Source organism: Pleurodeles waltl, unplaced genomic scaffold, assembly GCF_031143425.1.
Source record: "Pleurodeles waltl isolate 20211129_DDA unplaced genomic scaffold, aPleWal1.hap1.20221129 scaffold_67, whole genome shotgun sequence".
Taxonomy (NCBI): Eukaryota; Metazoa; Chordata; class Amphibia; order Caudata; family Salamandridae; genus Pleurodeles; species Pleurodeles waltl.
Genome location: NW_027150384.1, coordinates 827,895 through 841,484, shown reverse-complemented (window position 1 = coordinate 841,484; position 13,590 = coordinate 827,895). Strand labels below are relative to the sequence as shown.

The 13,590-nt window shown below is 43.1% G+C and overlaps 2 non-coding genes across 2 annotated transcripts; one reads left to right on the top strand and one right to left on the bottom strand.

The window, feature by feature from the left end:
- Window positions 1–8,927: 8,927 nt before the first annotated feature.
- TRNAL-CAG (transfer RNA leucine (anticodon CAG)) lies at window positions 8,928–9,010 on the bottom strand. The gene has a single exon. It is a non-coding gene; the product is annotated as a tRNA-Leu (tRNA).
- Window positions 9,011–13,517: 4,507 nt separating this feature from the next.
- Window positions 13,518–13,590, top strand: TRNAF-GAA (transfer RNA phenylalanine (anticodon GAA)). Its single transcript has one exon. It is a non-coding gene; the product is annotated as a tRNA-Phe (tRNA).

Genomic DNA, 13,590 nt, shown 5'->3' with positions numbered 1-13,590 from the left:
TAGAGTGTAGTAGAATGGAGGCGAATAGAGTGGAGTGGAGTGTCATAGATGGAGTGGAGTGATGCAGAGTGGAGTAGAGTGAAGTGGTGTACAGTGGCATAGAGTGTCGAAGAGTGTTTGAGAGTGGAGTAGTGTAGAGTGGAGGGGCAAAAAGCGGCATAATGTAAACTGAAGTTAAGAGTCATAGATTGGAGTAAAGTGTTGTGCAGTGGAGTGGCAAAGCGTAGAATGTAGTAAGGTGCTAGAGTGGCCTAGAATGCGTGGAGTGGAGTAAAGTGGCACAGAGTGTCTCTGAGTGGAGTGTCGTAGAGTGGCGTAGAGTGGAGTGACATAGAGTGCTGTGGAGTGCCATTGAGTGGAATGTCGTAGGATAAAGCGGAATAGACGGAAATAGGATCTAGTAGGGTGGCCTTGAGTCATATGGCATAGAGTCAAGCAGAGTGTCGTAGAGTGTCATATAGTGGAGTAGAGTGGAATGGAGAAGAGTGTCGTGGAGTGGAGTGGTGTGTCGTATACTAGAGTAGAGAATAGTAGTAAAATATAATTGAACTATCCATCTTTTGTCAAATTAATTTGGGAACTTCCCCTGTAAAATGACATTTAAATTGTATTTAGTTTCCACCCCTATTGCAGCCCTAAAATGTTTAAAATAAACTATTTGCCGCTATTTCCCTAAAATGTATTTGATGGAAATGCTCCAAGGTCCCTGTGAAGTTATATTAAATTTGTGGTGAGTTAAATGAAGACTTAATTTATGAAGTTGGGCGGGATTAGGAAACTCCACACTTTTCAGAGTAGGTTAAGTCTCCTAACTTTACTTGAGATAAGGTTTATCCTTTGTGGCCTTCCATGTATGATGTCCTGATGCAGAATGTCTCATGTAGGACATCCTCCAGCAAACACATGGAGGCAGGGCACCCAGGACTCAGGTAAGAGGAGTGGGATGGAGGGCTCTGAGCTGAGGCCAACTTACATTTATTTGGTTAAAGAACTTCATAAGCTTTGTATTTCGCAAAGCTGGAACAGTTTAGAAAATACACAAAATTGCAAATTAGCTGGCTACAACTGAGTCGTGCAGAATAGTCTAGTTGTGTAAAGTGCAGTGGCATAGAGTGGTGCGGAGTGGAGTAGTGTGGTGTGCAGCTGTATAGAGTGGTGAAAAGAGCAGAGTGGTTGTGGTGTTATTACTATTTCTTTATTGTGTTTATCTCAGCATGGTTTCCCTTTATATGTATTGTGTTTCTTTTAGTTATGTATTTCTCTTAGTTGGTTTCTCCCAATGCTTCCCCTGCCTTCCTTTAGGCTCATAGACTCTCTGGAATTTGGAATGCTGGGGGAGTCTGGGAAGGAGATGTGAGGAGATTGGAGGATCTTGACTTGTGGGTGGATGAAGTTTCTTTTACGCATCAAACTGGAAATAAACGTACATTTAATCAACTACAAGTGTCAACTTGAATTTCTGCCTTGGATGACAGATTCACTACATTTTGGCGACGAGGGTGGTTCGAGACTTCTGAAACTGTACCTTGGAAACTTCAACATCTTCATTTATTCAGCTTCTAACGTTAAGAAAAAAAAAGGTACTGTAATTTTTTTTTCCTCTGTTTTTTGTGGCTCACATTTTTTATTTTTTTATTTTTTCAACCTGTTTTTGAGCCACATGGTAATTCTTTTCGTGTCTATTTATAAATTTAATAGACGCGTCATTCAACTGTCTCCTTTCCTTGTGCCTCTGGAGACGCGTGCTGTTGATTTTGTTGCCAAAGCAACGTGAACGCAAGCCTTTCTTTCCCGGCCGCGCTCTCTTGAGATACACGCGCTGTTTATTTACCTGCTGTTGAATTTGTTGCCATGGCAACGTGAACGCGTGCCTTTATTTCCCGGCCGCGCTCTCTTGAGATACACGCGCTGTTTATTTACTCGGCTGTATTCAAGGGAAACACGCTCCACAGGGGATACGACGACTCGTTTTTCAACTCGAGTTATTCAACAAATAAACAGAGTTTAGCTCTAAATTATCCGTTTAAAACTGCTATTTTATTACGTTTATTTTTGGAAATAAGTTGGCCTGCTCTACTCTGTCATTGTTTTTTTCTGGATATTTTATTTCTTTTAAGTGGCACTTTGTTTTCTGTGTTACATTTTTTTGTAAAAAAAATTTTCTTTCCCTGCAATAATAAGTGATTATGCAGAACATTACACCTCCACCATTTTTTCTTGCGCTTCCTGGAGAACCTCCTATATCGTGGCAAAAATGGAAAAAGGTTTTCCTGACTTACATGCACGTCTGTGGCAGCAACCTATCCTCTGAAAGAAAGACTTCTGTTTTACAACATTGTCTTGGTGCGGAGGGTCAAGAAATCTTGGAAACTTTACCTGCAATAACAACATCAGATGGTGCGGAAGGTGACAACTCTTTGAATGAATTTGATTCTACTTTACTTAGACTGGACAATCACTTTCTTCCCAAAGTTTCTATCATTTTACAACGTTACTATTTTGGGAAACGTAAGCAGATGGATGATGAATCTATTGAAGATTTTGTCACAGCTTTACGCAAACTAGCTTCATCATGTAACTTCGGAGAAAATCTAGAAGAACGTATTAGAGACCAATTCATGCTTGAATGTAAATGCGACAAAGTAAGAGAAGCATTATGGGTCAAAAGTGATCCATCACTAGATGAAGTGTTAATCATTGCTAAGCAAGTTGAACATTCGATGGCTTGTATTGATAATTTGAGGAAATCCAAAGGTGTTTCTATGGAGGTCCAAGCTATAAATACAAAAACTAATAACAAGTTTCAAGCAAACATTAGAGCAAAACTGATGTGTTTTAGGTGTGGTTCTACAACTCATTTAGCTAATAGCCAAGATTGTCCTGCTATTCATATTATTTGTAACAAATGTTCCAAGAAGGGACATTTTGCTAAGTATTGCAAATCATTTTCTAAGTCTAAAGTCAAAGTTCAGGAAATTGATTGTAATGATGATCGAGATTTTGTTCTTCAGATTATTTATGATGTTAATTGTGTCGCCATTAATACTTGTCAGTACCCTTCGGATTTTGTGGATGTCAACGGAACATCTATTTCTATGATGATGGATTCGGGCGCAAAACTTTCCTTAGTATCAGTTTCGGATTTCACTAAGCATTTTATGGGAAGAGTTTCTTTACTGGATCCTGATATCATTCCCTACAGTTATGGCGGTAAACCTATTGAGCTCAAGGGTTACTTTGAAGCCGCCATAACCTTTAAAGGGAACACAATTTCAGGGAAAATATATGTTCCAGTTGTTGGTGACACAATTCTGAGTTGGCCACATCAGAAGATGCTTGGGATTATATTAAATCCAAATTCTATTCCTCAAGTATTAGTTCAAAATGTTTGCAGCATCAAAGACGACATCATAGGTGAATTTTCTGATGTATTTTCTTCTAAAGTAGGGTGCGTTACGGGATACAAACATCGTATTTGTCTTAAGGAGGGTGTCAGCCCTGTAGCGTGCAAAGTAAGAAAAATTCCTTTCACTTTACAAGACAAGGTTAAATCTGAATTACAAAGGTTACAATCTGAAGGCATCATTGAAGAAGTCGAGGCTGCACAATGGGTCGCCCCCATTGTTGTTGCTGTGAAGAAATCGGGAGATATTAGACTTTGTGTGGACCTTAGACATCTCAACAAAGCTGTGATTGAAGACAAATTTCCTTTACCAAACATAAATGAAATGGTCTGTCTTTTAGGAGAGGCAAAATATTTTACGACATTAGATTTGAGTTCAGCTTATCACCAAGTTCAATTGTGTGAAGAATCAAAATTGTTGACATCTTTCATCACTCCCTTTGGTGTGTTTAAGTTTAATAGGATGCCATTTGGTTTGTGCTCTGCTGCTTCTGTATTTCAAAGACTAATGTATCATATTCTTGGGAAAACTGATGGTGTTAGATTTTTTCAAGATGATGTTCTCATTTTTTCTAACACTCTTGAACAACATCTTTCCAAAGTTAGAGAAGTCTTAAAACAATTTCGTAGTAAGGGAATCACATTCAAGGGAGAAAAATGCAAGTTTGCATGTTCAGATATCACGTATTTAGGACATGTAATTTCTTCTCAAGGTGTTAAACCGAAAGAGGATCTAGTTAAAACTGTAGTTAAGTTTGCGGATCCTGTTAAAAGAGAAGATGTACAAGTTTTCTAAGGCATGGCGGAATTTTATTCCAAATTTGTTCCTAATTTTGCCAGTAGGTCTTGCTGCATTAGAGAGTTACTTAAGAAAGGTGTTGATTTTGTATGGTCAGAGGCTTGCAAGAAAGAATTTGAGGATCTAAAAAATGCACTATCTTCTGCTCAATGTCTCAACAGTTTTCGCCCAGGGTTTCCCTGTTGGATTATAACTGATGCCTCAGATAAGGGTTTAGGAAGTGTTCTTAAGCAAAAGTATGATAGTAAGGATGTTACTATTGCATTTGCTTCCAGAGCGTTAAGGGGAGCGGAGTCGAGGTATTCCACCATTGAAAAAGAAGCACTAGCTATCTACTGGGCTATAAAGAAGTTTAAACAGTTTCTATGGGGATCTAGGTTTGTTGTGCAATCTGATCATAAGCCTTTACAAGAGATTTTTGATAAGAAGGGTCTAGACTGTATTTCTTCACGTATTTGCAAGTAGATTGTTGGTCTTCAAGACTTTCAATTTTCTGTCAGATATGTCCCTGGATGTGAGAACCGCACAGCTGACTGTTTGTCAAGGTTAAGATCTTTTAGCTGGGACCAAGATACGGATTGTAGCACATGGTGGGTTGATGAGGATGTGAAAGTGTGCATTTTGACTGATGGTTGTATCACGGAAGATGAGTGGTTAACGGAGTTTAGTAATGATACTAGCTTGAAACGGGTAAAGGATTTGATCGAATCTAATTGTGTTCCTGCTGACTGTGATGAAGAGAATGTGTATAAAAAAATTTGGAATTAACTTTCAGTTGAGAATGGTTTGGTTTTTAGGAGTGGAAGATTAGTACCTCCATCTGGTTTGCGTGAAAGATTGTTACATCTAGCTCATTTGGGTCACTATGGTATTTGCAAGACAAAAGAACGGTTGAGAGAATTTTATTGGTGGCCGAGAATGGATTTAGCGTTGGAAAGAGTTGTTTGCGACTGTGTGGAATGCAAATTTGCAGATAAAACTTTCAAGTGTAGGTCACGTCCATTAGAAATCAGGAAAATTCCTAATGAAGTGTGGGAGGATGTTGCAATGGATATTATGGGTCCTGTTGTGTGTGGTTCAACTTCTAAGTATATTGTTGTTGTAATGGACATGTTGTCTCATTGGCCAGAATCAATTACTAATTTTCTTTCAGGGGTATTTTCTAGAGAAGGATATCCCAAATGCATCATAACAGATAATGGGGTTCAATTCACCTCTAAGCACATGTCTGAGTTTTTAGCATCTAGAGGCATATTGCATAAGAAAAGTGCTCTATATCATCCTGAAACTAATGGTATGGTTGAGCGCTTTAACAGGACATTGAAGGAAACTATTCAAGTAGCAAGATTAACAGGATGTAATTGGATGGAAGCTGTTAAATCTAAAGTTGAGAGTTATAGGTTTACACCACATTCCAGTACTGGCCAATCTCCATTTGTATTGTTCAAGAAAAGAGTGCCTAACACTAGCATAAATCCTTCACGGGTGAATAAATATGTTAGTAAAGAGTTGAACCATGAGAAAATTAAAGAACTAGCTGTGACCAGGGATGAGATTTTACAGGAAAAAAGGAAATTGACATATGATCGTCGTAAAGCAGTCAAACCTCTTGTTGTTGCAGTTGGTGATTCTGTTAAGATTAAGTTGCCGAAAATAAATTGTGCAACATTTTCTCATTATAGTAAAATCTTTAAAGTTATCAAAGTGTTTAAAGGTGCTATTAAAGTGGATGATGGGTGTGTTTGGAATTTGAATAGAGTTGTGAAGATGTAAAAAAAAATATATATATATATGTATTTATTTATAATTTAGGGGGAAGATAGTGTGGTGTTATCACTATTTCTTTATTGTGTTTATCTCAGCATGGTTTCCCTTTATATGTATTGTGTTTCTTTTAGTTATGTATTTCTCTTAGTTGGTTTCTCCCAATGCTTCCCCTGCCTTCCTTTAGGCTCATAGACTCTCTGGAATTTGGAATGCTGGGGGAGTCTGGGAAGGAGATGTGAGGAGATTGGAGGATCTTGACTTGTGGGTGGATGAAGTTTCTTTTATGCATCAAACTGGAAATAAACGTACATTTAATCAACTACAAGTGTCAACTTGAATTTCTGCCTTGGATGACAGATTCACTACAGTGGTGTAAAGTGGTGAAGAGTAATGTGGTGTGGAGAAGAGGGACAAAGAGGACACTGGTGTAGAGTGGTGGATTGAAGAGTGTAGTGGTGTAGAGTAAAGTGGTGCAGTGTAGAGTAGAGTGCAGTGGTGTAGAGTAGAGTGGTGCGGAGTAGAGTGCAGTGGTGTAGAGTTGAGTGGTGCAGAGTAGAGTGCAGTGGTGTACAGTAGAGTGGTGCAGAGCAGAGTGCTGAAGAGTAGAGTGCAGTGGCATACAGTGCATTGGCATAGAGTAGAGTGCAGGGGTGTAGAGTAGAGGGGTGCAGAGCAGAGTGTTGAAGAGTAGAGTGCAGTGGCATACAGTACAGTGACATACAATGCAGTGGAATACAGTGAGGTGGCATACAGTGCAGTGGCATACATTGCATTGGCATACAGTGCATTGGCATTGAGCAGTGTGCAGGGGTGTAGAGTAGAGGGTGGGAGTGAAAAGAAGCAACACAGAGGGGTAGAAAAGAATGGAAGCAATATAGAAGGAGTGGGTGGGAGGGAATACAAGCTACATAGATGGTGACTGGGGAGATGGACTGGAAACACCAGCACTAATATGGAGTGCTTGAACAAAGAAAATTAGCACCAAAAACAGGATCAGTGGATGGACACAAGTACTTGGTACATGCTCCAAGGGAGGGCCAAAAACAAGAAGAGGAAGTGAGGCCTACATGTTGTGACAAATGGGGATGAAGGACTTGTCTTTTCTTATGGTTTGCACTCTATGGTTATATGCTTTCTAACCAGGGCAATGTGTGTGTGGTGGGTTATGGGATATTAAGTATGGGGCTGCCTGTGTCGTACGCAACACAACAATTTAGGCGTGCAGGGGCTTAGTACCGCATTCCTCTGTCCTACGGCACACTCCCTCACCCCCATGACCACGTTGCCTGGGGGGGTCTAAGATGTTAGAAAAGGGACCTGTCCACTCTCCCTGGGCTGCAGGCGTCCAGTGGTAGTGGGCAGCTGGGAAGGGGCAAAGGGTTAAATACCTGTTGACCTTGGCTCCCATCCTCTTTTGACAGCTTCTAGACAATACCCATCCTACCCTCACCCACTGGATTTATTTAAAGAGTATGATTGCCTGTATATTGGCAACGTTTTTTTCCATTGTTTTGTTTCGCAGCCTGAGTTACAGGGCGATCCAAAGGAATTTGGTGCAGAAAGCAATCATGGCGGAGCACAAAGGGGATGCTCCATGCCAGCTCCTGGGGAATCTTTACGGCAGGACCGCGGGATGAAAGCAACAGTGCCCCGTTAGTCCAATGGACAGTTGTAAATCTGAGCAACCGGGGCCTTGCCTTGGACAGCTTTGTCACTACACGTGAGTTTGGTTTTATCGGATTTACAGTGTGGGAAACCCCCAAAAATGTATAACTCTTGATGGTGTGTAGTCCAGGCACTCATTGTCTAATCAGGTGAGTGATGAGCATAGGTTTCTCATCCAATGGCTGCGCTTGGATCATCAGTAAGGTAACCCAATTTTGTCTTGCCTACATAAGCAATAATAAACCTGCAGTCAACTTCTCTCCAACAACTGGTGTGGCCTTGTCTTTTCTTATGGTTTGCAATCTATGGTTATATGCGTTTCAGCCAAGGCAGTATGTGTGTGGTGGGCTATGGGATCCCGGGGCTGTGAGGGAAACGCTGAAGCTAACAAATGATAAGCTGTGGGCGGGCTGTAAGCCCACTGAATGTAAACAACATGTCTCACAGAGACAGGGCATGTGCTGTCCAGGTGGAACCTAAAAAGGACCTGGACTGCTCATCTGGACTCATGGAATTCTGAACGTCCATGGCCAGACTTTATTTGAGAAGTCACTAAAACAGCTCTCTATGTATACTGGTCCTAGAGATGAGAAGTAACGTGATATGGATCTAAAGTGGTCAGATTACTTAACATTCGGAAAACTTGTTAAATAGCACCCACGTGGCGTGGGAGAGTTGTGAGGGCCTCTAGTAAACGCTAACTTTTTTGTAGTTTTACATAGCGCCAACGTAGCACGGGGCATTGCAGCGCTTTACATGAACACCGGATTACTTACAGTAGGTCAGAATTTAAGTATTAATTAAGTGATAATTTCTCTGAAAGAGTGCTGTCCAGTGCCCACTAACTGTTATTTATTTACAACACTGAGAATATCTATTCAAGTTATTTCAGTAGGTTATGTCATTCATTTCTGAATCTGAATTCTTGTCCGAAGATAAAGTGCCACCTTGCGGCTGGAAAATGAATGGTTGCTAGAAAGAAAAAGATAAACAGCGGCTCTGGGCAACAGCCTGAACATTTGTGCAACTGTCAGAGAAATATAATTTGGTTGGGACAAAATGTACACTCACGGTTTACGATGTCACTTCCCAAATCATTTTCTAAATACAAATTTATTCGATCTTTTCGAGTTCCTTACTCGAACTATTTATTGTTCAATAGAAAGATAAATCTTACACTTTGCTTACAAACCTGAATGCATAGCACTCTCAATTGTGACTTCCACCCGTGTTTCTACATGCAGACAGCCAGAACACACATGAAAATTTATAATATTCCAAAAGGGATGGTTGTGTCAGAAGTGGGATTCGAACCCACGCCTCCAGGGGAGACTGCGACCTGAACGCAGCGCCTTAGACCGCTCGGCCATCCTGACAGATGTACATAGCTCTTTCAAGTCGTTTTATTATATGTCACAAGAACCAAGAGTTCATGGATGGATTTCTTGTATCTGCGAACCACGACTGTCCCTTCAGAGGCCTTTGTGTGTCTGAATTGTACTCCGAGGGGGAGCCCCCCACTCTTTCAGCAGGTGCACGAGCCAGGCTGCCTTTGCTCATATCAGCTTCAGCCTCCTTCAAAACCTTCGGAAAAGAGACTGCCAGGGGTGTCCCTGAGGTGAGAGGAGTCAATTAGAAGGTGGCTGGGCTGTGCTAACAAGAGTAACTGATGGGGTGGGGGCCGGGTGGGATTGGTCAGGCGGGCAATGGCCAAAGGGCCTGTGTGGGTTGTAGTTGTGGGGGCCGCTTTTTAGGGCAGAGTGGGGGCCGATTTGAGATCCATTTCTGCCTGTTCAGATGCTACCAGCGGCCCAGTGGGGGTCTAAGCGGCCTTTCTGGAGGCCTTGTTACCTTCCCTTCACCAACAGGACAGGAGTCATCAACCCCAGCACCCCCCACTCCACCCTAGGCCCGCACATTGATCCAAAAAGCTAACTTGGGCCGGCTACGGGCACATTAATGTATGCAGATTGAGCAGGGGGCCTGAACAGGAGTTGCCTCAATGATATTCAGCTGTGGTTCACTAGTGTAAAACAATCCATGCACCAGGAGTGCTGGCAAGGTTTACTTTTTTAAAAATCTCAGTGGAGCTAAGAAAACAAAAGTTATACTCATAGATCTTGACAGCTAGACAGATCATTCTGTTTATCCTAGGAGATTGATTTTAAATGATGGTACGTACTCAGTGCTTAATTTGTGCTTGTTCTTTCTGGTGTGGGGCGCCGGCACTTATTTTTGAGGGTCAGCACTTATTTTGTCTGCCTCAAGCATTGACTGCGAGCAAAAGACATATGGGAAAGACGGAGGAAGAGGAAAACGAAAAAGCATCACGAAAGGAGAAAGCAGAAAGCTGCAAGAGTGAGCTGAAGGGGCAGGGAGTGGCTGTAAATAGATTGAAGAGGCCCGAGGTGGCTTCAGGATTAAGCTGCCTCAGTATTCCATCTTCGCACATTTAATTGCAGCAGTCACGTGTTTTCGAGGAGAGCTTTGAGCACAGGCATGTTTTTATTTACAAATTAAGCACTGTACATAGTATTTATACACTCTCACTTTCTCATGTACCTTAGGCTCCTATGTTAATGTTGCTTTAAGCTAGTGCCCAATAGAGTGTATGGTACCTCCTTATCTGAAGAAAATGATTTGAAATGTAGTATGCATTTCTTATGCACTTTACTTGCCTATCCTATGTGGATGATATGAATGATGGAATGTACTGTTTATGCACTTTCACTTTTTCATCGATTCTAGGTTTTTATGATAGTGCCGGATAATGCGCCATTTATCATCTCATGGCGGCGGGTGAATTGCTACGAGGTATTCATCTTAAAGGAGGTGGCTGACTTCATCATAATGAAATACGGCACTTTACTAACAGTGTAGCATGTTCACTCCTGATAGCAGCTCTTCTCACAACTTTTTCCACCGATTGTTGACAGGTGAGCTGTCCTAGAGTGGTCATCCTTAATTGCTTATATATAGGTAAATGGTGATTTATGATGAGAAAATGTATCTCTGTTTGTATATTTAACCTACATAATCTGTTTGATTTTATTTTGTTCTACTTGTGCAATATAGTGTTTTAGATATGGGCAGAAGATGATTTTTGATGTGGGGATGCGCCTTTGGTCGCATATATCACTTTTCTTATCTTCTTTTAATGTTTTGCCTGTGCAATTATTTTAAGTAATCACAATAAAGCTCATTACACACTTTTCTCAGTAAGGAGTCACACCTCGCTCTTAATAGGGTGGGAGGGAAACAAGAGAATCAGTGTGCCAGCCTGGCTGTAAAGTGCTGGGCCGGGGGCTGGCATCTGCCCACAATGCCCACGCTAAGCGCCCGCCCTGCGTCATTACATAATCACAGCAGACCTAAGTGCATGGCATAAGAGGGAGCCGAGAGAGGTGCCTTGCTTTGTAGGACAGCACCCCAGATTCTGATTGGCTAGAGATAACAGACTCAACCCTCACAACCAGGGAAGAGGGGGTGAATTCTGAGAGACCAGATAAGTAGACGCCCCCTGGCGGAGAGGTCGGGCATTGCACCTATAAGTGCTCCTTAAACCCTGTCGCCCTTTCATGCTGCTCTGGAGCAAACACCGGTCCAGCCCTGACCGGGCATTATCTCTCATTAATGCTATACCCTGACGTCATAACTATTTGGTGTCCGTGTCTATATCGAATTTATGTGGTCAAAAACCCCAACTCATCTGTGACTGACCTCTAAATAATTTACAAATATCTCTGAAAGAGAAACACATTTGTCTTTTTCTAATAAAAACCTTTAAGGCCCGGGTGAAATAGGGATTAGAGTTGCATTAAATTAACAGGCTCAGACCGTCGCAAGTAATAATGTGTGTAGAGTTGTGTGAAGGCTGTTGCCTTTCTCTCTGCAGCTTTGAATAAAAGGAATCAGATATTTCCTAAAATGAGACTCTCTGTGTCAGAAAACCAACCTCCTCCTCCTGTTCTCTGGGATTGCCAGGCTGTGTCCAAGGGAAATACGGACAAAAATAATATTCAGAATACTGTACATCACGAGGGATGGTGAACACAACACATCCCACATAACTCTCACACACATCTGGCTCGTTGGTCTAGGGGTATGATTCTCGCTTAGGGTGCGAGAGGTCCCGTTTTTAAATCCCGGACGAGCCCTTTAATATTTTATCATATCACTAAATGGATAATTTGAAAAGTAACAAACTAAAAAACAAGCGCTTTTAAGATAAAATACCCTGGGACGGTTTTGTATTTTAAGCCATCACGTGTCGCGCTGCAAGGAAGAAACGGAGCCCTGGACCAAGAGGCAGCTGCAGGGGCCGCCGGGAGGCAGGTCTCCATCACTGCCACATCAGCACCCGGGACATTTGTTAATGTTGCTTGGAGACGAATCTTATTACACCGGGGGCTGCACGTCTTTTGTTAAACCACACTGTGGGAGACAGCAGGGTGAGACGTGGGAGTGCACGAGTGTGAGACACACTGGGCAGGGGGAGGGGATTGTGAGGTCACCAGCAGCAGGGCAGAGACCCGGGGCACAAGCTGGGGTGGGCGCGGGTGAACACTGTTTTTAGAGCGTGGGCTCCGTTCCCTGTACCGGAGGCTGGCAGAGGCCGAATAGTGCCACCTTGGACTCCATTAAATTAATTGTACAACTTTACTTTGGCACAGAAGTTTTGAATGAAGTGCTTAGAGGCTCCGTCGTTCTGTTTAGCACAGTTAATTTGACGGGTATCTTTGGTGGCACAGCGATGGCAGAGGCTTATTTAGAGGTTTATTATGTAGCACGTCTTTGTGAGAGGTATATTTCAGGGCACAATAATGACACCAGGAATACTTCGAAGTGTTAGTCCGTGGCAGTGGTTGTGATGGGCATATTCTGGGCAAAATGATTCTAATCTGATATTCTGTCTCACTCTCCTGCCATTGAGTGTGGGCGGAGGGGTCCCCCATAGCGGCCACGTTTTCCAGACCCATCGTGATGTGTTGCTCCAGTCCAGTTTTATTTCTTTGAATTCTCGGACTTGTAGTCCTGTTTTATCATAGACTAAAAAAGACTACAAGTCCCAGAAGTCAAAGGAAAAATATGGCCTGGGGCAGGAGATGAAGCATGGACCTTGGGAACTTGACAGGGCTGGTATCGACTTCCTCCACTGTCAGAGGGCCACTCAGGTACCTGGACCGGTGCAATGGACCCCTGGCTGAAGCGGGCACCCAGACCTCTGTGGAGAAATGTGTCTAGTAGGCTGTCTCCGGATGCTTGAGGGGGTGTCGCCTCTCTCACGCCCCCTGGGCTCTAGGATGGATCTACATAACCTGAAGAGTTTATATATAGCCAGCTAAAAAGAAATAGCAATGATGGAAGGAGACAATAGACCCTACAATTTAAATTCTCGAAACTTCCTCGTGCCTGATAAGAGGACGGTGTGATCCATGACCTGCCTGCTCGTGAGACGCACGTGTAATACATATGACCCGTACTGCCCTGCTCTGCCCCCTCGCGAGTGTCTGTACTTATACACATGGGCACTGGAGTAACAAAGGCCCCCGCGGTGAAGAGGGAGAGCGAGCTCTAGGGGGCCCTAGAGCTCCCGCGTGAGTCCGGAGGGGGCCCCTGCGTGCACTGTGCAGGGAAGTACGGGAGGGGGCATGAAAGGGTGGTCCCGTGCAGGGAGAGGTCAGACACCTGTGAGGCTGCGGCACCGGCAGGTGATGCTGGAGTCAGCTGGTGACTGAGGTCCGATGACAGAGCAGCCCTCCCGGCCAGGCTTTTTAGGGTGGGTTGGGGGGGGGGGGCACCTGTAAACTCTTCACTACTGCACTGGACCTCCAGGGTGTTTTTCATGCGGATCAGCACAGTCACTAAATGCGATCACAGGCCGCCGAAATAGCTCAGTTGGGAGAGCGTTAGACTGAAGATCTAAAGGTCCCTGGTTCGATCCCGGGTTTCGGCA